The sequence below is a fragment of the Alexandromys fortis genome, unplaced genomic scaffold, assembly GCF_014885135.2.
Source record: "Alexandromys fortis isolate MF-2015 unplaced genomic scaffold, M_Fortis_MF-2015_v1.1 scaffold_116, whole genome shotgun sequence".
NCBI classification, from domain to species: domain Eukaryota; kingdom Metazoa; phylum Chordata; class Mammalia; order Rodentia; family Cricetidae; genus Alexandromys; species Alexandromys fortis.
The window spans coordinates 1,463,107-1,489,234 of NW_026067998.1; positions in this window are offsets into that span (position 1 = coordinate 1,463,107).

Below are 26,128 nucleotides of genomic sequence, written 5' to 3' on the forward strand. Positions count from 1 at the left end.
ACATAATGTCTATAAATTCAACTTAAGCTTTTCTCTAATAGACAGATAAAATTCCAACTGATAGAATGAAGGGTACAGGTTCTATGAAAGGGAAAGCAAGGTTTCCAATTGAGGTGGGGTAAGAAGGCATAAATAAAACAAAAGATGTTCAAAATAAGTATAGAAAACCATACTGTTTTATATTTATCTAAAATTACAGATAATGCATATATATATGTACATATCCACAGTTTAATGAAGTAATACCGCTTAAGATGATAAAGCTTTCCATGAGAGCCCTAGACTATCTAGAAGAAAAAAGAGGCTAGTACAAGGCATGAGACTCCTTTTTGATTTGTGTTGGACAGAAAATTCTAAGTGAGTTAAATAATAATATAGTTTGGTGTTGCTGCTGCTGCTTGCTTACCACAAGTTAAAGGTAAGTTCCTGTTGTTGAGATATCATGCACTTTGGACGCAGGACTCTGAGCGTTTGACCTGGATATGACAGAATAGCCTCCTCCTGGAGGGCTAGCTTTCATAGTACTAAAAGGGGCATCTAAACCCCCAAGGGAGGAAAGTAAGCCCTAGTCCTATCCAGCAGTGATACCTATGAACTAAAACAATGACCATCATGGCAGGATAATAGGAAAATAGCGGCAGCAACCAGGGTTACAGTGGGAAAAGCAGACTCACAAATAGAGGACAAGATAGACTTTGCTGCTGATCCAGCAGCTGTGGTCCTGCCGTTTTGCCCAATAACAATGAAGACCAACCACAAAGCTTGCTCCTGCTCTGACCACCCAAGAGAAAGAGGACATGCCTTCTCAGTTATATCCTCTCATGTATCCAGGGAAAATCATGTGAATAGGGCTAGTCATTCTAAATATTATTGGTCAAAACAGATCTAATCTCCATAACTTCACTTCTCAGAACCTGTGCAACCGTGTAATGAACTCTGAGAAGGCAATACCATCATAAAATGCTGAACAAGCAGACTCCAGTTAATGTGGAGATACTTTGTGAATCACACCAGGACTCCAGAAGCAAATGATATGGGTCTTTATTTTGCATTTTATTCCTTGGAATAAATCTAATATAATGGCATATTAGGAATGTCCTGAAATTTTAAATGATAAATAAAATATCTTACTTTGTCAAAAAAAAATTTAAAAAAAGAAGATTTTAATCCTAACTTTAAGCTATATGCAATAAGAACAACTCTCTAGTATTGACTGGAAGAAAGAAAAGGCAACGACACAAACAAAAATGAAACTACAGCTGTTGGTTAAAAAAAAAAAAAGATCGAATTCCTATAACACCAGATCACAGAATGGATCAAGAAGATGGAGAGATTGTGCCCAAGCAGGTTCCACTGAAGGCTGCCAAGGTCATTGCTTCCACATACACGTATTTTAATTATTCAGAATTTATTTCTATGAAAAGTAAAATTATAGGTTACTTTTCAACTGTAGGGTGATGAACTAAAAAACACACTATGTATGAACAAGTATTCACAATAAACAAATTTAGCACAGGTTATATGTGAATGCTTTTCTATAGAGAAGACAAGTGCCAAATTTATTTGTAAAAGCTTAAGAACCTGAAAGAAAGAGAGCACATGGTTTATGTCATTATTTGCTAAGACTCTGTTCTGACAGTGGTACCAGTAAAACTTTCTTTGAGATAAATTGGTCAATCAGAAGTTTAACGTACACGTGGAACTGAAGACTTTGTGGCAGGATTGTAGTCTCCTCAGAGCTAGCCTGTTATTTTTATTACTGCATATGTGTCCCTCGGAGACAGCCTTGCATTCTTTGTACAGTTTATTAGAAGGCAATTATGTGGGAAACTCACAATTATTCCAGAATACATTATAAACACGGGACCTTAAATTGGGTAACTGTTCCAAAGAGCCAGTTTCATCTAACAGCTTAGAAAAGAAAGCTCTCAACTTCATCGTTGCTCTTTCCTTAATATTTGTAATTACTTGCCATGATTAAAAAGATCAAGCAATTCTCACAAATAATCCAGGTTGATAAAGCAAATCCCAAATAACACACTGAATTTGAAAGAGTTCTCTGAAGTATTACTAACTAAAAAAATAACTACAAGCAGAAGATAGTGAAGTGAACGCTTGGCTTTAAATTAAGAAATATAACAAAGCATTCAAGAGATGACCTGGAGAGATTTCGGGAAATGATACTTAAGGCTGGGTTCGGTTTTGCCTGTTCACTGACTAGAAGCACGGGGCGTTAAGAGAGTGTGTCGAACAAAATCCACATTTGATGTGACAGATTTAATTAGCCAACACAAATATCATAGCACATTTAGCAACATGACCTTCAATTGTTCCTGGGGGACTCAACCCTACTAATAAAACTTTTTTTTTTTTTTTCTGAACTGACATCTGCTGGTAGTCCTGTGTGTTTAAACACTCTCTTCCATCTAAAACTGGCTTTTCCTAAATTTTGTGATCTTCTTCTAAGGCTAATGAATCTAAACTAATGACTATGATAGTTCAGCTTCTGCACGATAGGCCATTTTCACAGGCAGACAAGGGATTAAAAATTGTTCCAAATCTAGGAATCAGAAAGGGCACAGAACAGGAGTAGCATGGAAAGCTCTAAGTGAAAGGATTAAAATTGATCCTAGATTATCACAAAAGTCATCTAAGTTGTCTACTAATGTCTATGCCCCCTCCAGATGCTCAGTTTTCCTTGGCCTGTATCCATTCTTTTCCTTAAGCACATCATTGTTCATTTAAAATATGCATTAGTCACTTCCAACTGAAACACCAGTGTCATCCCTTGAACCTTCTGCTTATCTTCAATACCCTTTAAAAATGGAAGTTTAGCAAGCCTGTTTTTTTTTTGTTCTTTGTTTGAGCCTTCCACTCTTTCCACCTTCTCTTATAGAACCACTCTTAAAACATGTACAATGCCTTTTTACTTCTAGTTATATTTCCATATATTCTCTACTTAGTTCAGGAACGAACTTTTTTTTTTTTTTTTTTTTGCTTTGTATTTCTTAAACACTCTGATTTTGGGTAATGATATTTTCTGCATGTCCATGCAGTTTGGAACCTCTCATGCTGCATGGTGTTCTAAGGACACCCTTGTTAAATAATTTCTTTCCAGGGGCAAATAAACTGACCTACGGATACTTCACTGTATGAGTTCCTTTGAGCTGCTATGACAAATACCGTATGCTTATCAAGATCACACTTTTACTTTGCAGACTTTTGTGTCTGGAATTCCAAGTTGACAGCATTGACATATTTGGTGACAGTTGACAGCTCACTTAAAATTAAATAAATGAAACTTTCTGAGTTTCATTTTACACTTACAAGTTTACACTAGAGTAAATGACCCTGAATCTGCAGATTTTAGAAAACTATTGAGCTTCAGCGTCACAAAAGGCTAAGCTTACCTATTCATCCCCATTATTCCAAATTAAGGGATCAACATTGGAAGAATGAGGAGAGGAGCTGGTTAATCAATGTGCTAACACCAGGGAAATAATAGAGGGAAAAAAAATCTCCTGACCATAAATTCTTCTGGAGATTAACGTGAGCTTTGGATTTAGATAGAGAAGAACTGAGACAGAGTGAAAGAGGTATGCAGAATTTAGTAATGATGATAAAGATTTGACCTGCTTGATTACTTCTTTGTTTCTGGAACTTTGTGATTGTTAAAATTTTATATCTTATTCCTTGCTAAAATGTGTGTCTTCTTCCTATAGAAAACTGCTTCTCCTCCAGTACACAGTGACGGATGACTCTTTTATTTGGGTAGGAATGTAGACAGTGAGGTGAAGTTCTCCTTGCAATCCAAGGTGACTGTAGGTTTAGAAAAATAATTTGTCTCTGTGCCATTAGAAAACAGACAGATCAGAATGAAGACAGGGATTCAAGGCTTTTATTCTGTTTAGTTATCTTGGGATCACAAGTTAAGAGTCAACGGTTTCTTCTTTCTTTCTTTTTTTTTTAATCAAAGCATATAAGTGCCTGTTTCTATCCTTTTTTATGCTGAATATTTCTCAGTCTTAAAAGAAATGAGTTGGCTCGTTGGCTTCATAGGTTTATCCCACTGATAATCTGTTACATAAGAGGTTCAGAAGCTGTAATGTCTGAGGCATATGAGGAGAGAGAGAGAGAGAGAGAGAGAGAGAGAGAGAGAGAGAGAGAGAGAGAGAGAGAGAGAGANAGAATGAATATTGGTGAAAGGGATTGAGTTTGAGGGCGCCAGAGAACTGAACAAAAACCGTTCTTTTTATCATATCCTGGCCTTAGTTACTTTTGAAAAATCTAGGATAAGTGATTCCAATTTTGGTTTTGTTTTTAACACAGGATATCATCATGTACTAAAAAATGGCTTCAAACTATGCCCTACCAGTTTAAACTTCCCAAGCGCCAGGACTCTCGGCCCTGCCACCATAGCCCACAAGGTTGAATTTTGACTCTTATAATTCTACTCTTGTCTCTAAACAATTTTCTCAGAAACATTATTGAATTCTTCTGAATCCTTGAGATAAAATATGTTCTTGTTGATAAATGGGATGTAAGAAGCAGATATCTAAAAGTCAGCACGAAATAAAACCTCTATTTCTCAAATGTAAGTAACTGAGAGGTACAGAAGGAGTCTCTTAAGATGGGTTCTCTAAATTCCAATCCTAAACTTGGTTTTGTATCCCCACAAGGTGATAAATGTAAAACACTACTGAGGTTATTTTGTTAAAAGTTGTGTTCTGTAGGCTATCGAGTGATAACAGTAACAAAGTTTTCAAGGAAATTTCAAACACAACAAGAGCAAATGCTTAATGAAATATTAGTCTCAACATTAAGATTCTTAAGAGTCATTTTTCGTGAGTGTTAAGAGGAAGATAAAAACCATGGTTAAGTAAGAATGATAGTGATAATTCTATAAAAAGATTAGCAATTGACAAAAAAAGTCTACTTATTTTAATTGTTTATACCATTGTAAGACAATAACTATGATTGAGAACATAATGTACAAACTACAATGTTGCAGTAACGTTCTTAAGAAAAAAATATATATAAGTATATAGACTTATATAAACATATGTATATGAAAATTTACAAAAATAATTGGATAGATATATATATATGTACACATATGTTGGGATTATTTGGAATACTGGCCTCCAGCTGCTCTTCCCTGCTAGTGATCTTTACTTTCCTTCTGATCTGAGTTACTGAAAGCTGTGTCAAAGTTGTTTACCAGCTCTGCTTCACGAGCACGTGTTGCCTTGGCCTTGAGGATCAGAGGATAAGGTTTTCACCTGTTGGCCCAATTGACCCAATTGACCTTTGGGTATATAAGCCTCCGTGGTGCTATTGAATAAAAGACTTCTTACCAGTGACTAGAGGTCTGTCTCTCTGTCTGTCTGTATTTGTAAGTTTCATTTTCCAGCCCCCTTGCCCGAAGCTCGCGAAATGTGCGCACAGAGTGCAGACAGGCACTGTGCGCTGTGCACATAATGCATATATGCATATATGGAAAATTTTATATGTGAAATGATAAAATTTATCAAAAGTAGACAAGTTAAACATATAAACTTCCATTTAATTTTGACTTTTAAGAATAAAAGTAAAATATTTAATAAAGTAGGATAAATTTAAGATCTCCTGAAAACACAAATAAAATGCCCTTACTTTTATATTTAGGAGGCAGTTCTGGGAGTGCTCAGTATCTGGGCCTGTCTAATCACCTTTGTTTAAAGAGAAAAGTTATGATACAATTAGGAATACTTGAGCAGAAAGGTAGACAATGAACAGAAAGCACCTTTAACAATTGTAGCTTGGAAGACAATAGATTGGTGACATGATCTCTTAATCTTTGTATTCTAAAATGTATACATAATGTGGAATACAAATGTATTTCACATACAAATAAGCCTGCAACAAATGGTTTCACAGCTATATAAGATTTATGTACAAATTTAGATTTTCTTTTGAAGTACAATTTGGAAACTTTGACTCACCAGAACAATAAGTAAAGCCCTGAAACCAAAATAATTATTAACATTATAAATTTAGGAAATTGTACTAGTGACTATAAAAAGACTCACATCTTGACAGACAAGTATGTACAGCATAGTCAATAACCATCTGATTAATTACATAAGATGAATAGATTCAGACCACATTTTAAATAGAAGAATTCCATAATACAAGATTTCTCATATGGTTACAAACTGGAAAATTGTCAAAAGTTTTATTGGCTATTTTAATAAATTGTAAGTTCATATACAATGAATGCAGTATGGAAAAGAGTGGTCACTGACCATTGGCTTGAATTAAAATCACTTACCCCTAACTTTATAAACTTCCTCAGGTAAAGCTCTGGCATGTGGTGTTGCACAGTTTTACACAAAGATGGATGAGCTATTACATGTACTAAAATTGAGGCAGAACAATTGTTTATAAAGTAGTTATTTTAAAAGTTTAATATAAAACTAGACATGCTGGTGCATCCCTTTAATCCCACCACTTGGGAGGAAAAGGCAAGCAGATTTCCATGAGTTCAAGGTCACCCTGGTCTACAGAGCAAATTCCAGGATAGCTGGAGATACACAGAGAAACATTATCTCAAAAAATAAAAGCATAACAAATTGATCGAGGAGCATAAAGCATTATAAAACATGATAAAGCATGATAAAACATGAAATCACATTTGCTATATTTTTCTGCAAAGATCAGAACGATAAGAATAAACTTTATAAAATATACCTTTGTGTTCAATAAAGAAACTTAGTTTCTAATTTTATATTAGTGCACTCATGTTTGACCTTAGAAAATTCTTAGATAAATTCACAGCTTGAAATGTCTTTAAAAAATTTTTAGACTGTAAAACAAATCATTTTTTGTAATCTATTTATTGAGAATGTCATGCAATATATTTGAACACATTAGCCCACCTCTTCCCCTTCCTATTATCATCCTCTCCTGTCCTATTACTGGTCTTGTCTCCTAAAATGGAAGTACTAAGCAGTGTTTTTAATTTTCGGTATCTAGAAGTAACTGTGTTAATTAGAATTTTAACTCCTAAAAATACAAAGTTCCAAGAAGAAAGCAATCTTAAACTCATTTATTTTTAAATTAGACATTTGTGCAAATGCTATTGCTTGGAATCTCAGGTAAATTGCAGAAGAGAACTGAGTCTATCTTATATTTAGGGTAAAATAGAACAGATTAAGATTATCTGTCCATGTGATTCCTTCTGCAAACCTATTTAAACAGACAACAAAAGCTTGGTTTTATAATGGCCAGCTTAATTTTTGCCTTAGTCCCATATTATAAAGTTAATTTCTAATTTTATATTTTACAATGGTGGCTAAGAAACAAGAAAAGCTAGTTTTTTTTTTTTTTCAAAAGAAGCAACTATGTGAACAGAAATAGTATCCAAGGAATAACCAGCCTGCTTTAATGTTATATTTATAAGATCAAAATTCATCCCCAATAACTCATATTCGGGCTTGAATCAGGCTTGACAAGAATAACATTTTGCCTGATGAGTGTGGAAACAATGCCAAAACGAAGTGACCATTGATTTATCTCTTTCCCCAGCCAACATATAGACGAAAAACCTAAAATGAAGGCAAAGTTGCAAGGCTTTATCCTGTGCATATCTAGGGTGTAGATTCATTTCAGGCATGAATTCTGATTAGCAAAGCATATTCTTAAACTGTTTAATAAACATAACAATCTCTTCCTGCAGTCTCCTATCTGCCAATCCCACACTGGTGATTTTGTTTTAATATGTCAATTTTGTGGGGATATAAGCATTTAGAACCCAGCAATATTTAATTCCTTTAATTTTGGATGTAAATATGAGCTTAGTGTTCTGGGATAAACACAATGTAGATAGGAAGTTAGTGATGTGTGATACACACACAGAAAGAGAGAAAAAGAGGGAGAGAGAGAGAGATGCATGCATACAGTGTTCACCAGTTGCTTGAGATTTATTCGTAAAGCAGCATGAAAAATTGACGCTGGGATCATGTTGAGTTAGGTGACCCCTGAATACATTTAATTTCTCTCTGCCTTCTCCATGAATTATCCAGTTTTGATTCACCTCCCTCTTTTCCACACACATCTCCCCTCCTTACCAGATCCACTTCTCTTCCCTTTCCCTTCAGAAAGCAGTAGGCCTCCAAAAGAGCCTGTAATTACTTGTGAGGCCAATGCCACACAAGAGGAATGAAATCAGGCCAGGTTGGAGGGGCCATAACACAACTGAAGCTATGGCAATTTTATTAAGAGCAATTAAACATTTTATACCTTTATAAGAAACAACATATAATGTCAATTTCCAGAATCAACGCAACTGTAGTTGCCAGGATACAGTGATGTTTGCAAGCCCTACAGGGTACAAAAGATTAATGTCTTAAGACCAACGGTTTTCAAGTTTCCATGCTTCCTTGACTACTAAGGGAACATGCAAAAAAACACAGAGGCCTGAATGCTTCACTGTCTGAGGAAGTTTATCAGTCTTTCAGGAAATGGAAGGCACATTGTGCTCCAGAGACCATGGGACTCTAACCTTAAAAACTTATGACACATGCCTCTTAAGGCAGCTAGGCCAAGCCAAGACCATGGTTCCTTGCAGCCTTTCAGGAAATCAAATCTACATGGCATATCAAGTTACAGTAAGAACAGACACATCCCTCATATTAAGGCTAGATGAGGCAAGCCAGTAGGAGGAAAAGGGTCCCAAAACCAGTAAAAGGGTTAGAGATACCCCCATTTCCACTATCAGGAGTTGGACAAGAACACCGAGTTACTCAGCCATAACATATATGCAGAGGACCTAGGTCAGACCCAAGCTCCCTGATTGCCTGTTCAGAAAACTCATCCATAATATGAAGCCTGGGGTGGGGTGGGACAGATGGGATGAGAGTGTTCTATGATGGAATCCTGGCATGCGACATTCAACTTGTTTATGTTCCATCTCCTCAAGAAACAAATGCTGCTCACAAACCTCTTCTGAACACACAAAACCTCTAAAAATTACTACTATTAAATCAAAAACTTCAAACATGTACTTTGGTGTCTCAATGAGATTCTTTTCAAATTATTAGACCAAAACTATTGCAAAAAATAGTTAGCCATCTAATTTATTGTGCTTAACATTTGAAACACTAAAAGGAAAAACAAACATCCCTGAAAACCTCAAATCTGGTCTGGTGACATTGGTCTGTAATCCTTGTTCCTTTGGAAGCTAAAGCAGGTGTGTTATAAATGCAGCCCTCTGAACTATGGATTGAAATCAAAGCCCTTCTAGACAACTCACTGAGCCCTGCCTTGAAGTAGAAAGTACAGAGAGAGTTGGGAATGTATCTTAGTGGGATAGCATTTGCCTGTAGCATATAAGTGCTAGTTCGGTCTTCAGCACCAGAGGAAACACGCAAGAAGGGAATAGAGGAAAGCCTAGGCAAGATTTATTGAACAAGTGAATGAATTTCACTGTAAATCTGAAAAAAGAAATGACTCTCTCTAGAATAATTTCACTTGCTCAAAGAATGGGAAATGAACCGCAATATCCGGAACAGAGTTTGGTTTTGACAACTCCAGCATCACCAGGGCAATTTTCCCTTAATCTTGTCTCTCAAGTCCATGGCCTTCCAACAGCAGAAGAGAGATACATACAAGAGAAAATTCACTGTAACTGTGGGTTTTCTCTGGGAAACCTAGCTCAACTGTGACATTTTGGAAATGAGTGGTTGACCCGATTCCTAGCTTGAAAAATTAGGCTGAGAGATTTCTACATTTTCACATCTCGCTTTGGCTCAGTAAATCACTCGGCTAAGAGATTAGGCGAAAGTTCAAGTTAAACTCAGGTTCTAATATTTTATCATCTAGGTCCTCACATCGTATTTATAATTCATATATATAAGTCTGTGTCACCTGTTCTACACTGAATAGATCTAAGAGACTTGCCTTGAAGAGCATACTTTCTTTCCTCATCAATCCCTTCATCGCCACCTTTCTCAACTAGTTCTTAAAATTTTATCTGACAATGTGATGTGGAAAAGGCAATTCTGAAATCATTATCATGTGAAATACACAAATATATATCATATTTCTACTGATTTTAGCATGCTTTCCTTATTTGCTGAAATTTAGCCCTGGGGAAATCAGAACGTCGGATGATTCTCTGTGCACACGTATGATTTCAGTTTCACTGGCTTACTGTTTGACATGACCAATTGTAACACATGTGAGCGTAAAATCTGTCCAAGAAACATTTAAATGCACTTGTAAATATTCCATTAACAATCTTAAAAGATATTGAGAGATCTATGAAATTTCTCTATTTTGTTTTTAAGAGTGAAAGTTATTTCTAAAAATTAGGCATGTATACATTCATAAAGAGTATTTTTTAACCTGAAATTCTAGGAAATATATTAATTAAATGAATATTATTCACATGTATGTTTGTACATATGCAGGCTATATCAATTCATATATATATATGAGTTATATATATAAAATACATTGAGGTATAATATCAAGTGCAATGAGGTGGTCTCATTGTTAAATGAATGGTGTAAAGTTGTTTTTATATGATATTTACACATTGTGTAAGTTATCTTGAAAGAAGAATTTCATGAGTAAAATTTTGATATTGATCCTACTCCATATAACTTCAGATTATTATAATTTTAAAATTTGTAATGAAAAAAAGTATTGTCCCTAAAGGTGCTGAAGTTCCTGGTATGATCAAATTAAATTTGGCAAGTGGAATATATTTTCTATCTATTTTCCATATTGAAATATATAAACATTTCAGTCCAAGAAATATTTTTCAAAAGAGTAATCATTTGCCACCTTTCAGTATAACTTTGTCTGATAAATATTTAATAATAAAAGCATATGAAATAAGTTGCCTGTATAACTTATTTATGTTCTCCTAAATTTAAAATGGTGTAAAATAACATATTTCATCAGTTTTGTTTTAGTTTCATAAGGGATATAATTTTACCCAATTAAAAGATACAAACTCTATTAATATGTTATTCCCACAAGTAGTGGTGATTGAAATACTATTATAGATTTTTCCAATTAGGTTTCAGATTCTACATGAAATACCATAATTTAATTCACTTTGCATTCCTTTGCTCTTATAGGAATAAATTCCAGCATTTTCTCGAGTATTTGCATGACTGTTTCAATGGCTGGAATTCTCTGAAGTTTCAAAACTGAACTTTGCAGTGCTCCATTTTTGGAATAATTTGGTGACATTCTTATACTTGTCAACTTATTTCTTCCTAACCTCTCTTCACCCTATTATTATATGAATCAAATGATAATAATAGAAGATTTTTGATAATCTCACCACAAAGAACTGATAAATGACAGTCTTTAATACCCTGATATATATTTATGAGGTACCCTGTGTCCTACAAATATGAAATTATTTTTAAGAAAATACATTTATTTATTCTTTGAAGATTTCATATATATATGATGAAGATGTTATATATATATAAAACATCTTCATCATACCAACACCACTTCTTTCTTTCTGGTTCTACCAAGCCCCCACTCCCAATGCTAATTATGCATTCACAGTTTTTCTGCCTTTTTGTGCAAGATCACAAAAGCAGGCCACCATGCCAAGTTCTATACATTTAGTTCCAAATGCTTTTTTACCAACTTATTAAGGATAATTTTACATACTTATGCCATATAATACTAAATTGTATTTTCATGGCATAAATATTATTTTCACATTTTTTATTGTTTATATTGAGCTATGTATTTTTCTCTTCCCCCATCTCTCTCTCCCTGCTTCCCTTCTACCCTCTCTCATGACCCCCATGCTCCGAATTTACTCAGGCGATCTTGTCTTTTTCGACTTCCCATGTAGATCAGATCCATGTGTGTCTCTCTTAGGATCCTCTTTGCTGTCTAGGTTCTCTTGGATTGTGAATTGTAGGTTGGTTTTTCTTTGTTTTATGTCTACAAGTCACTTATGAGTGAGTACATATGGTATTTGTTTTCCTAGGTCTGGGTCACCTCATTCACTATTATGTTTTCTAGATCCATCCACTTGCCTGTAAATTTCTAAATGTCAGTAATTTTTTTTCTGCAGCGTAGTATTCCATTGTGTAAATTACCACATTTTCTTTATCCATCCTTTGGTTGAGTGACAGCTAGGTTGTTTCCAGGTTCTGGGTATTACAAACAATGCTGCTATGAACATAGTTGAGCACATGTCCTCATGGTACGTTTGAGCATCCTTGGGGTATATATCAAAAGTTTTATTGCTGGGTCTTGAGGTAGGTTGTTTTCTAATTTCCTGAGAAATCACCATACTGATTTTCAAAGAGGACATAACAGTTTTCAATTTGCAAAATCATATGCAGTCTGATTTACATATTTAATCTTACATATTTATTTCATTAATTGAACAAAACATTACTGGAATTTAATTTCTTTCATCCTTTGAGGAATCTTCTGAGACACATACAGGTTATATGCAGCTGCTTGGAAGGCTTCCTGCATTCAGCAACCCGACACAATACGATCATTTATTTCATCAGCAGAAAACTTCATTTGTCATGTGCAGAGAACCTTAGGATCAAAAGAGCACTTGCGTGTTGCTATTCTGCGTGAGTTTGTTTCATTATTTGCAAATCATGTCATAATTTAAAGCTATAAATATAAAATAATAAACAAATATAATAAATAAAGTAAAATTTTCCTTATTTTTGAATAAGAAAGATTCTTCAAAATCGACTCTATGCCTTTTGTCATACCACCAGGAACAGTCTGTTAAAATTCTGCTAACTTTCAAAGCAGGTGTTGAACCTCCCACAGTAGATTCAAGTTTCTGGGTTTTCATGTTTTAAAAAGCCTTCATGTAATGGAGCAATTGATAGATAAAATATTTAGTATAAGTTAAAGCCTTGTGCCAAAATTTCTTTTAAGAATGAGACAGTCAACAGGGCAGGAACTGTTACTTTACTAAACACATTCTTTGTTTTTGTAAGCCTGTTTCTACCAAAATAGTTCTGAAAACAAAAAAAGGGGGGGGGAAATAAAAAACAACATGAAATAAACAAGTCCAGGTGACCATTCTTTGCTTTAATAATACTTTAGTAAGAAACATTACACTACTAACTATATTTTCTATGACAAGACTGTACTTTCCATTTCCTACATATTTGCATTATTTTTCACACCTCTTCTGAACAGGAACGTGAAGGTTTCAAGTGTCCAGCTGCCTACTGCATGGATCAAAACACAATGAGCCATTGGTTACTCACATTGCAAGCTTCCTTTCAGAGAACCATGCTAATTATGTTTTATCTGTAGAGGATTTGAAAAGGATATACAGATTACCACTGTTTGTATTTCATTTAAATTTTATAATGGAGAGTGCTGTTAGTTGTATATGTAGCTCCCACCGCAATACAAACCATCTCAAAAGAGTAAGGCAAAACAACCTAATATCATTTAGTTGAAAGTGACTGTTCATGGTATTTTGTTTCCAGAAATCAAAGTATAGGAGAATGTCACAGACAGCAGGATAAGTTTGAGGATGATGTGCATAAACTGGGATAATATTTGGAAACCTGAAAAATGTTAGGTTTTTCTCAAGCCTTCAATTCATACAGACACTCAAACACACACAGACACACAGACACACACAGACACACACCCACACCCACATACACACAGCTTTTCCCTTGACAAAGGTTCCATTGTACACATTTTTTTTTCAACTTCCATATATTAAATCCAAATCTGCTTGAACTTTTCTTATATATGTTTCTTATAAAGTTTGGGGCACTTTTCTTAAATAGCAGCTCAGCTTTGGAATGTTTATGTGTTTCATCTTTGAATTGATCTTGACCATTAACATAATAAAAAAGAAAGTTCCCTAGGATTCATATGATTTTTCATCAACATCTGGCATATTTGCATGCATTAAAATCTCAACTTGTTATTCAGACATTCCCCATATACTTCTTTTAGTCTTAATAATATGTTATACATGTGGTAACTCTCTCTGGGGATTATAGAAAAAAATGTGTTTCAAAAATGTGTATCAGAAAGGTTAAATTTTAATTAGAGTCAAGTACAACCAGTCTCTAGGCATTTAAGGATCCTCTGAATTCAATACCCTTATGGGAATAAGAACAATAGGAATATATGCACACAGACTCATGAGCACAGATAAGCATTGTTCCTATCAGCTAGGCGATATTAATTTTTTCCTTAAAGTATTCATTATTGCAGCCTACTGGGAATTCTTATGCTTTCTTCTTCTTCTTCTTCTTCTTCTTCTTCTTCTTCTTCTTCTTCTTCTTCTTCTTCTTCTTCTTCTTCTTCTTCTTCTTCTTCTTCTTCTTCTTCTCTCTTCCCCCTTTTTTTTTAAATTCTGTCATTACAATGGGTATATGCTTATAACCTGAGCATCTGTATCTCCATTCTTCTGGTGACAGCTCTGAACAAATTCTTTGTTCAGATTGTATGAGATAAGGTTGTATTCCCAGGAGCTATGTTCTCAACTTTTTCAAAATAGATATGTAATAGGCAAATATATGTTGCAGAATAGACACAGATATGTAGTAGACACAAATAAAGTCTGTAGACAAATTCATTTGCTTCCACCCATTTATAATAAATATCTTGCTAATAATAAACTTCTGATGGTAATATGACTACATGTTAGGAAATAAATATTTTACCACATGATACTTATTTTAATGTAATATGAGTCTGCCTTGAGAGAAGAAAGGAATGGTAATGCAAAAATAATAAATTTTAATTTATATTCATGATGCTTTAATTCAAATAAAACTTCAGGACATTTCATTTGCATTTTTCATCACATATATCAATTTTCTCATTAAGCAAATAGAAAAGGGAAAAGAATTTTCATAGTATATTTCTAAACAATGATTCTCAATCACATAAGAGGTAGTTATGGACAATTTAATGTTTCCTATTGGTTTTGAGGTGAGTACCTGAATGTGATTTGATCTACATTAGGAAATATATATATATGTATGTATATATATGTATGTATATATATGGGCATGTGTGTGCGCGCGCATGTGTGTGTATATACATACATATATGTGACATTTTGTCTATGAATATATGAATGACATGCATGTGTATGAGTGTATTTGCAAGTAGGTGTACTTCAAGGAGTGTGTATGCCTGTGTGCATGCATCAATACATGTAGAGACCTAAAATTAACAGCATGTGTCTTTCTCAGTTGCTAATCAGAGTAATGACTGAGGCATAATTTCTTGCTGAATTGGGATCTTTCCAGTTCTGGATGGCTCACTATTATCCTGCCTTACAAATTTCTCCCTCGCAAGTACTGCGATTAAAAGTGTCTACCACACTTTCCCAGTTTAAAGTGGGTTCTGGGATCCCAACTCTTATCCTCATACTTCATGACAAATGCCTCACTGAGACAACTCCCAGTTCCCTAATTCTTTATTTACTTTAAAATTTTCTTGTTAGTTTTTTCAAGTCAGTGTCCTTATAGGATTTCTCCTCATACCCAGAAATCTCACAATTGTTAATACTTGAGAGTTGGGTAGTTTTATTTATTTGATTTTTTTAAATGAAATGATTTTTTTTAATGTAAGAATTATAAGGACTAGTGTTCTTATGGAAGAGCAACCCAAAGCTGCAGTTTAGGGGATTGTGTACAGAGACTCTTTTTACATACTGTGCTATAACACACGCAGCATTTGTATATGGAATTGCTTTGATTTCTTGAAGACATTCCAAGGACTATTAAATAGTACCTTCGTACCTGACATGAGGTGAGTAAACCATCTGGATCAGATGATGGGAGATATGCCCAGAGGAAAAGGAGCAATCTTTGCTTATACCACGGATCCAGAAAAGTCAAAGTTTAACTATTGTACAAATTCTCCATCAAAATTATTCAAGTCCTAATATGCAATTGATTAAAGTAACCACAAGGTATCTCATAAAAGCAACATGTTAGAGAACTTTGTCATTATCCATTGGAAAATGACTATTTTACAAATATGTGAAAAAGAGAAGTTGTGGGTGTGTCAAGAACATTGCCAAATAAAGCACTGCATCGTTGTTCTACCAAGCATGAATGCTTTACATTCTCCTTTGTAGTTAGTGTACCTCATAAATAACTGTTTATATCATTCTTGTCTCACAATGTAAACTCCCTTAAGGAAAACGGTTGTTTAGAGCAGGGCTTCACAAGGGACAGAGAGTTATATATTTATCAAATTCTATTTTATCAAAAGGAAAAAATAATCACAGAAATTAGGATGAATAAATTATTCAACTGTAAAATAAGAAAGTTGAAAAGTTTACTTAGTAAGATCAAGGGAATGAGAAATATCTTTTATCTTTTATGCTGTTCCATGAATTAATGCTCAAATGATTTGAAATATTACATGGTTAAATTTGTATAAAGAATGACCATAAGTAATGACTTATAAAAATATCATTTATCATTATCTCAGAACTTTGCTGACCCCAAATTAATAACTAAGAAATACTGAACACTAGCCCTTACTCTTTTCATTTTGACCCTGAGTGTTCTGTGCTGGCTTTATGTACAGAAGTATGACCTACTGACCTTCTCTGGCACAAGGACACTCTTTTAGCTTGGGTTCACTGACAAGCTTAGCACATTATGTGTAGATGCCAATATAAGTGACCTGCACTTCACTTTTTAATGTCAGAGTATAGAATATTAAATTTTATACTGTACAATATCAAAAGTTAAGAAAAATATATTTAGAAAGGATTGTTTGAAGATTCTATGTCTATTTCTCTAGGTACCTTCATACCTATGGCTTGGTTCAGTTCATCAAATGTCTGTGTACCTAAGGACTATTGTACTGGTTTCTCACAGAATCTGTTTTATTAAATTATGAGTAAGCATAATTCCAATAGCCATATATTATAAGAAATAGCACTATGCAAATCAAAGCTGTGTTTACCAGAGGATGTGAATGAGAGTTTCCTTCACTAGATTGCAATGTTCTCATTGGAAAGAACTTGAGAAAGAACAGATTATTCTTTACAGACTTGGAGTTATAGCCTGATCCTGTTTTCATTTCTATTTTTCTCTTCTATGGCGGAATGATAGAATCCACCTCTAACATGTGCTTTTCCTCACTTATTTGATTTTTTTCTTCTCTATTTCAATGTTATTTCCCAACACATATTTTTATTACATTACCTTACTTTATGTATTTTTATCTGCTTTTTTGTCCCATCCTCAATAATAATTGACATAATAAATATCATCAAGAAAGAATGATTCCAGAAAATATAGTTTTGGTATGTTATGTATAGGAATGGTACCCACAGTTCCATGTGTTGGAGTTTTAGTTGCCAACAAATGGTCTTCTGGAACATGATAAAATCCTGAGGGCTGAGGGACAACCAAAGACTAAACAAGCTATCTATGGATTCATAGATTTGGAGCTCGTGTGAATAGGAAGTGGGTCAGATGTCCTGTGATGGCAATATCTTCTTCAGGTCTCTTCTCTTTCCCTCTTTCTCTGATTCCTATGGACAGCCAGAGTTTATATATCTCTGTTCTATGACTTAGCGATCTTTTGACTGACTAAATGTCTAAAATTATAAGAGAAAGCAAAATCACCATTCCTTTAGTTGTTCTCTTCAGTACTTTATCTAATGGAGAAAAAATCTTCAGTGATCCTAAACATACATTTCTTTGAAGGGACTATAATATAACAGAAAATAATTCAGATCCAAATCAAAGATTTGGCTGTATTAAGAAACTATACAATCACAGATTTTGTGTTTATTTTTAAACAAACTGTTGGTACAGGTATCCAGCAACTGAACTGAAGGCAGAGTGGATCAAAACATAAAGAAAGAAATTTTGTTAAAGTTACACTAGTAATCAGTAGAACTGACATATTTCCCTTGTCTTCCTTCCCCAAAAGCAGCACCCATTTCAAAAACTCATGAGTTTTGATGTGATATTTAAGTTGTTTGTTCCTTTCAAGGAAAGTGCTAAATACCGCATTCCTTGACATGGTTCATGATATTCCTTTACCTAGGAAAATCTACAAAGCACCAAATTGTTACCAAATTACTTATAAAATTTCAAAAGCATCGGTTGTGTCATAGGGATTGAAAAACAAGATTCTGTTATAATGTGTCCTGGTGGTAGCATGTTTCATGCATAGCTACAGAAAAATATTGTTATCACAAATGAGATATAATGTGTTCATGTAAAATGGTGAGGGAATATTTTATTTAAAATGCATTGTGAATTGCTCTATATTAAACTCACAACCAAGAAATACCATACCATTTACATATATAACTGTGTTGTGTAATGAGAACCCATAATTTTTGCCAGCTTACTGCAGTGAACACTTGTCATGGGTCTGTGTGAAGGACACATGACTCTGCTGGACTGGGCTGGAGGCAAGCTTCTCATGTCTGATTGTGGGTTAGGAACTTCTTGTGCTCTTGCTCAGTGTCACACTTACTTTGAAATTCAACTGGATAACTACAGATACTATATTTTTTTCCTCTAGGTTTAATCATATTAACCTTGCCAGGAATTTGTGATTCTTCCAGGCTATATAAAATATGAGGCTCTCTCAGATTCAAGAAGCAAAGAGACTACTCTTCATAGAATCACAAGTAGACACATATTTTAAAGTCATAGATACAGAAAGCAATGGAGAATTATGACTGGAGACATTCTACAACAAACACAGAGAGAACACAAGATGGTTCTTTTATCTGTTATTTTTCTCACAGTGATTAGCCTTCTAATGTGATCTTCCTTGGATTCCTGATTGCCTACCCTCCTCCAGTTTCCAGACTTGTGTCGTTTACCTGATCCTATCACTTGTCTGAATCCCACTTTCAATCATTTCATCATATCAAATGGAAGCTTTCAAAAACAATCAATCATTTTGTCTAAAATTCTCCCATTTTCCTCACATCAATGTTAAATACCAGGCACATTTTGAAAATCTGCTCCCTTTTACGTATGAAACGGAATATTTGTCAGAACATGACAGTACTCTCCTCTCATTTATCCCATAGGAAGACTTGTTTATTTTCAAACCATCTCTTTTAAGGTATTAAGAATTCTGTTAGCATACCCTATCATTTCTCTTCAATATTGACCTAATGTAGTTGTTTGAATAGGAACGGTTTCAGTAGACTTATATATTTTAAGGTTCAGTCTCCAGGAAATGGAAATCTTTGATAAAATTAGAAGAATTAGAAGTCGTGGCCTTGTTAGAAGAAGAGTACTCCTTCTATTTTTTGTTGTAAGTGTTGAGGTTTCAGAATCCCATCCCATCTCCAGAGTCTTTCTCTGCCTGTGGATTAGGATATAGCTCTCAGTTGCTACTCCAGCATCGTGTGTGCCTCCATGTTCTCCTTCATAATAATTGACTAAAACTCTGAAACTTAAAGCAAGCTCCCAACTAAATACATTTTTAGAAAAAATAAGACTAGCCTTGGTCGTAGTGTCTCTTCATAGCAGCAGAATGGCTAAGACAGCAAGCGTTGTAATTTACTGAGAGGGGAGACAGGACGAAATATGACCTCCCTAGCTTTAGCATCCACACAGCAGTCACCAACCCCGCAGTCATTTCAAGGTGTTTTTTTCCTATTCAATAGTTCACATTTTAGAAGAAGCACCTCATCCCAATGACAGACTGCCTCTAATGTTTCATTTTCTGTCACCTAGAGCAATGTTATGGCCCTTACTTTATACTTCTGACATGTTCTTTAACAGTTGATTTTCCTGAACTTGTAAATTTCTATTCCCAATCATTTTGTAATATTGTTATCTGTTTGGTTTTAAATGATAATGATGATTCCTTTATTTTTAGTGTCTTTTGTTGACTTAGTGTTATTCTCAATGAATAAAAAAAATTCAGTAATATTTGTTGAGTGTCTATATCTTATCACTAAGCTTGATGCTTTGTGTGCATTAGTTCCTTCAATTGTATGTAGAGTATCTGAGAATATTACTAGTAGAATATTATATTGATGATGAAAAGGTGGAAGCTCTAAACAATTCAGCTAAATGTCCAAGTATATAGGTATAACTATTTTATTTAGGCTGTCAAAAGTCAAATGCATTGCTCTTAATTATTATATTTTATTAATTTTTTTCAACCTAATAAGTTTTATTGGTTCTTTGGTAATTTCATATCAGGCACTCCAATTCCACTCCTTCCCACACCTTCCATATATGTCTATTCTCAACTTTTGTAACCCTCCCCACAAAAAATAGAATAATTAAAATAAAAAAGATGAAATGATCCTTTCTGGGCAATGATCTGCTTCTCCATCAACCACTGCCTTCTTTCGCACCTTTCACAGCTATCCCACCTCCAGGTTCGCTCTCCATGCACCACTCTGCTCTTCTGTCTTTCCTGCCTCTCCTATTCATTAGTCATAGTGCCATTAGGAGCTACAGTGTGTCATACAGTACACCAAACAGCTCTGCTGGAAAATGTTCATTTCAATGAATCAGGCCTCTGGCTTTTACTATATCATCCATACTGGACCCTTACAGAGAATCCTCTAGAATATCCTGCTGCTACCCAGAGTCATGGAAATCTTGCAGCAATGGTTGCACAGGATTATCCCTTTCATACACTCTAGCAACTCATAGATGGTGTAGATGTCCTAAGGCAACCATCATTAACTGTGTCTTATATATTTTCTAGTCCCTTTATCTGTCTGTCTCCTGATCAATGTCTCCCCTATTTAACTGTGAATAAAATAAGAGAACTGGCCTTCATTAAATATCACGATTTGTGCCATCATTTTCATAAATAATTACAGTGTCACTTAATTACTTCTTTGTGTCTGTAAGTCATCTTGCCAGGCATCATCCTTAAGCATTGTATTTAACCAAAAGCTTCCTGCGAATGAAATGATCTCATGTTGACAGCCTTTCATTCACACATGTAAACAGTCTCCTGAGTCATATTTGTTAAATCACCCAAGGCCTGCCTTGTTTCATTGGTACAGGTCTCAAGAGTCGCTGCATTTGAATTTGCAGCCCCTGACGTAGCCAATAAGTACTCTCATTTGATCTATTTTCCACTTCGTTTCTCCTGCCTGAATTCATCTCTCTCAAACACCTTTGTCTTTTGATGATTTATCAGTTGAAAAAGCTGACTTTTGCAGAGCGATCTTAGGTAAAGCTGACCTAAAATGAAAAACGTATTGATTTATGTTTCTGAAAAATCAAATCAGAAGGTAGGTCCAAATCACGTTGATCACTTGGCCATAGTTCCTTATAATTTTTAGGCTGTGCCTTCCAAAGTTCTAGTGTGAGTCTTATGCTTGCTTCTAATGTACCATAAGCAGGAGCAAATTTCTTTTTTAAAGCTCATACCACAAAGGAAGACATTTCTTCCCTTCACCATTAACCCTAATTCATATTGAAGCCTCTCTCAATTCTTTCTGATAACCACCATTTACAGCCAGAACATTTGATCACCTTGAAGCAATTACCACACCAAAACTGGAAAGTTGCTCAGATTCTTTGTTCATGTGAAGCCACCCATTAATACCATGGCAGGGTGATCTAAAACACTTTTTTTTAAAACTTCATCCTTAATTACTTTGCTTGATTTGTGCTAATTTTTGGGTTTGTGTCAAGTTGTTTCTATCAAACCCAAGGCCTCGTTCATTCTATCAGGGACGTAAAGTTCCAACCCATAAAGTTTCAAAAATTTGAATAATGTGTGAAATGTACAATATCTGATTTTTACCTAAGTTGCTGTTTTTTTTCTATTTTTACCTTCTTGCTTGGTTGAAAACATAGCTTGACACTTACAGAATTTGAGGACATCTAGTACACTCTAATACAGTGATCTTCAACCTTCCTAATGCTGTGACCCTCATGTTGTGATGACTCCCAGCCATAAAATTATTTTTTGTTGTTACTTCACAACTGTAATTTTGATAATTGGGAATCATAACATAAATATTTTTGATATAGAGGTTTGCCAAAGGGGTTGTAACCCAAGGTTGAGCACTACCGCTCTAATATAATAAGTGTTCTATATACATTCATGAACAAATCTTGATCACAATGACAATTAGGGAAATTGGCAACATCAAATACAATGTTAACTATAATCTCCTCTGCTGTGTAAACACAGCACAAAGAATCATGTATTTGGATTACCAAAAAAAAAAAAGCATGTCCTCTGTCCTTTACAAGTTCTTAAGTATATGCTACATTTAAATTTTCTCTTTAAAAAACATCAAGAATTCTACAAGCAAAATATTAATCTCCTTATTGTATTTCAAAGAACATTAATTCAAAACATTTAATTCCAAGCCAAGCGGGTTGGTACACACCTTTGATTCCAGCACTCAGGAGGCAGAGGTAAGCGAAGCTCTGTGAGCTTGAGGCCAACCTGGCCTACAAAGCGAGTTCTAAGAGCCAAGGCTGTTAGAAAAACCCTGTCTTGAAAAACCAAAAAAAAAAAAAAATGGAAACAAATTATTTCCTTATTTCTCAAATGTTATATATCCAAAGACACCTAGAGAGTACCAACATCTATCCCAAATGCCCCGTAGATCCTCTTGATAATAGACTGAGGGCAACTGATATTGGAATGAATTCAGAATCCTGTTCCTGTTTCTTGATAGCTAACCAAACTTAAGCAGTTATCTATATTACTTATGTCAGAAGTGTGCAAAGAAATTCTCAAAGTAAAGAAAAGCATTTTCTACTAAAGGCGATGCACTGGCTTTTATGCTTCACAATACAATAAAGTCTCTTTTAGAAGTATTCTATAAAGGATTAGATTTTTAACCAGCATATATGAAAAAAGCAATTTATCAGCATATACATGGATGCTTCATTCAAAAAGATTATACTGCTCTGTAACTCTTCAGTTGAAATGAAAGTCTAAACCTTACTATCCAACGGCACCACTGACAAAGCATGCAGTGATAAGAAACTCTCTTGAAAGTGATCGTCAATGTAATTTAATGCCAGGCTCAAAGTAAAAAACATGCTCATCTCTTACTTGAATTTCTGAAGTGGTGTATGTCACAGAAACCTTGCAATCTGCTTCTAGGCTTGCTAACAAATTGTGGTCCTATGTTGTTAGCGATGGAGGTCCTCAAAACAGCTGCATTTGAGCCATTTTTAGACTTTTAGTTTTAAAGCACTGCCTACCATTTCTTAAAAAGAAAAAAAAAAAACTCTAAAGCCCTATCCCCATCTGCAAAATGCAAACCCCTGAGGTAAACTACACTGAAGCAGCAAGACTTATCCAAGCACAGAAAGCTACCTCAGTTCACTCCAGGAAGGCGTAGTCAATGAAAATTTTGCTAGAAGCAATTTCGTAAAGGTTTTCTAGCCAGAGGAATATTCAAATAATTCTAATTAGAGTATCTACCTTAGAGGGTTAGATATATTTTAGATTTAAAATTTGGCATCAAAATGTGTCTATAGTCTCCTGAGGATCTGCTGGAGTATTTTTTCACGTAGGACGGCACATGTTAAAGCTATTTTAATAATAATAACAACTCATTATTTGTCTATCCCCCCACCCGAGTTGGCATTTATACTGATGGTGTAAAGCTAATGATAAGTAAAATTGCTGATATCTTAACATAAATCAAGGCATTAACAGCAAACTAGACTAGTATATAAATAATCAGCAGGTTAAATAATGATGGTAATAGCAATAAGGAGAGGAAATGAGGCAATTATCCGAGACTGAAAGTTTCCCTATTTCTTACTCACAGCTGAAGTGTTTGTCTTAGAGGCCTCCAGAGGAATATTGACAAGCACTACAATACTTTCATTACTAAGTTGTCAATTATCGTTTTGTTCTCCAAACCTGATTCTGGAAAGAATCAACTAATTGGTTTGCTTCCTGTAATTGTTCCTAAGGGTAAGAACTTTAGAGCAGGCTACCCTATATGTGGTTCTAACTCTAGTTTTATGTGTCTGGGCCTTTCTATCTTGTGCTTATCTATAAGGAATAGTATGACTCTGTCCGTATTAAAAAATTGATTCTGTGTCATGACTTACACATCTGTACAATGGATCTCATTCTATACCTATGAGCATGGAATACAGAGACAAGAACAAGATGCTTTTAATAAAGTAGTTAAGTTAGATCTCTGCCACCCCTAGTGAGAATTTTGAAATTCTTCTTTTATGTACCAAGATGCCAGTTCACCAAAAACACTATTGTGTTTTATCAATGTGTTTCCTTTGGGTAAAGATATCATGGTTTCAATGACAGTGTCTCTGAATCTTGTTTCCCTTTGCAGCTCTGGAGAAGTCACTACTTGTACCAGGCTTGATAGTGAGGAAAGGATGAACTTGACGCAGAGAGGCTTATCTGGAGGGATAGAAGTTTTCACTTGCTAGATCGAGTAAATGAACCTTAAAATGCGGCAATCACTAAGGATAATGTTAGAGTGCATCCTTAAAAGCAGAGACGCTTTCCTTAATGGCTTGAGCATCAGGTACAAGGCTGAGGAGTCTGAGAAAAAAAAGATAGTGCCCTTTAGTATAGAGAAAATGATTTCAAAAGGCAAAGGTAGAAAAAATACATACATACTTACACACACACATACATGTTCTTCTTTAAGATCTGCAATCAGGACAGCATCTTTTCCAAAGGTTTTATTTATTTTACTTATATTCCTATCGGCTACCTGTCAATGTGAATTTTTAATAATTTAAGCCACAAATTATACATTGGATTTGCATAGGAGCAGTAAAATCTAAAACTAACAATTATAATCATCCAATGGAGATGCATGTTGTCAGGAAATAGGTTCAAAAAAAGGGAATTTGTATACATTTGCATTTGAAGAGGGTGTTGAAACATGGTTTCTTTGGGTATCCTTAACTGTACCTAAACTCCTTTGTAGATCAGACTGGCCTAGAACTCAGAGATTCACCTGCCTCTGTCTTCTGAGTGCTGGGGTTTAAGGTATGTGCCACCACTGCCAGGCTAGAATACATGAATATTAAGATTCTTTTAGCATCATTACAAAATGGCAATATTATGGGAGAATAATATATTTGGAATTCTGCTCTAAGAGTTATTTTAACTGGGGACATCGCCCTGGGCACCTGGGAGCACCAAATCTCTTGCCAACCCTAAGATGGCTCCCTTAATTAAGATGTGTGCTTCCCTGCTCCCCTATCCGACCTTCCCTTATCCCAAACATCCCGTTTCCCAAGTTCCCCCCAACCTCCCCTTCTCACTTTTCTCTCCCCATCTCCCCTTACCTCCCTCCCCCCCCCCCCCCCAAGATCCCATTTTTTGCCCGGCAATCTTGTCTACTTCCCATAATCAGGAGGATAGCTATATGTTTTTCTTTGGGATCACCTTCTTATTTAGCTTCTTTAGGAGATCAAATTATAGACTCACTGACCTTTATTTATCTCTAGAAACCAATTATGAGTGAGTACATCCCAAGTTCATCTTTTTGGGTCTGGGTTACCTCACTCAGGATAGTGTGTTCTATTTCCATCCATTTGCATGCAAAATTCGAGAAGTCATTGTTTTTTACCGCTGAGTAGTATTCTAATGTGTATATATTCCACACTTTCTTCATCCATTCTTCCATTGAAGGACATCTAGGTTGTTTCCAGGTTCTGGCTATTACAAATAATGCTGCTATGAACATAGTCCCCAGTTAGTTCCTGGGGCAGCTGAGGACAGAGAACCTGAAATGACCCTATCCTATAGCCATACTGATTAATATCTTGCATATCACCATAGAACCTTCATCTGGAGATGGATGGAGATAGAGACAGAGACCCACACTGGAGCACAGGACTGAGCTCCCAATGTCCCAAGGAGGAGCAGAAGGAGGGAAAATATGAGCAAAGAAGTCAGGACCACGAGGGGTGCACCCACCCACGGAGACAGTGGGGCTGATCTATTGTGAGCTCACCAAGGCCAGCTGGACTGCGACTGAAAAACCATGGGATAAAACCGGACTCTCTGAATATGGCGGACAATGAGGGCTGCTGAGAAGCCAAGGACAATGGCACTGGGTTTTGATCCTACTTCATGTTCTGGCTTTGTGGGAGCCTAGCCAGTTTGGATGTACACCTTCCTAGAC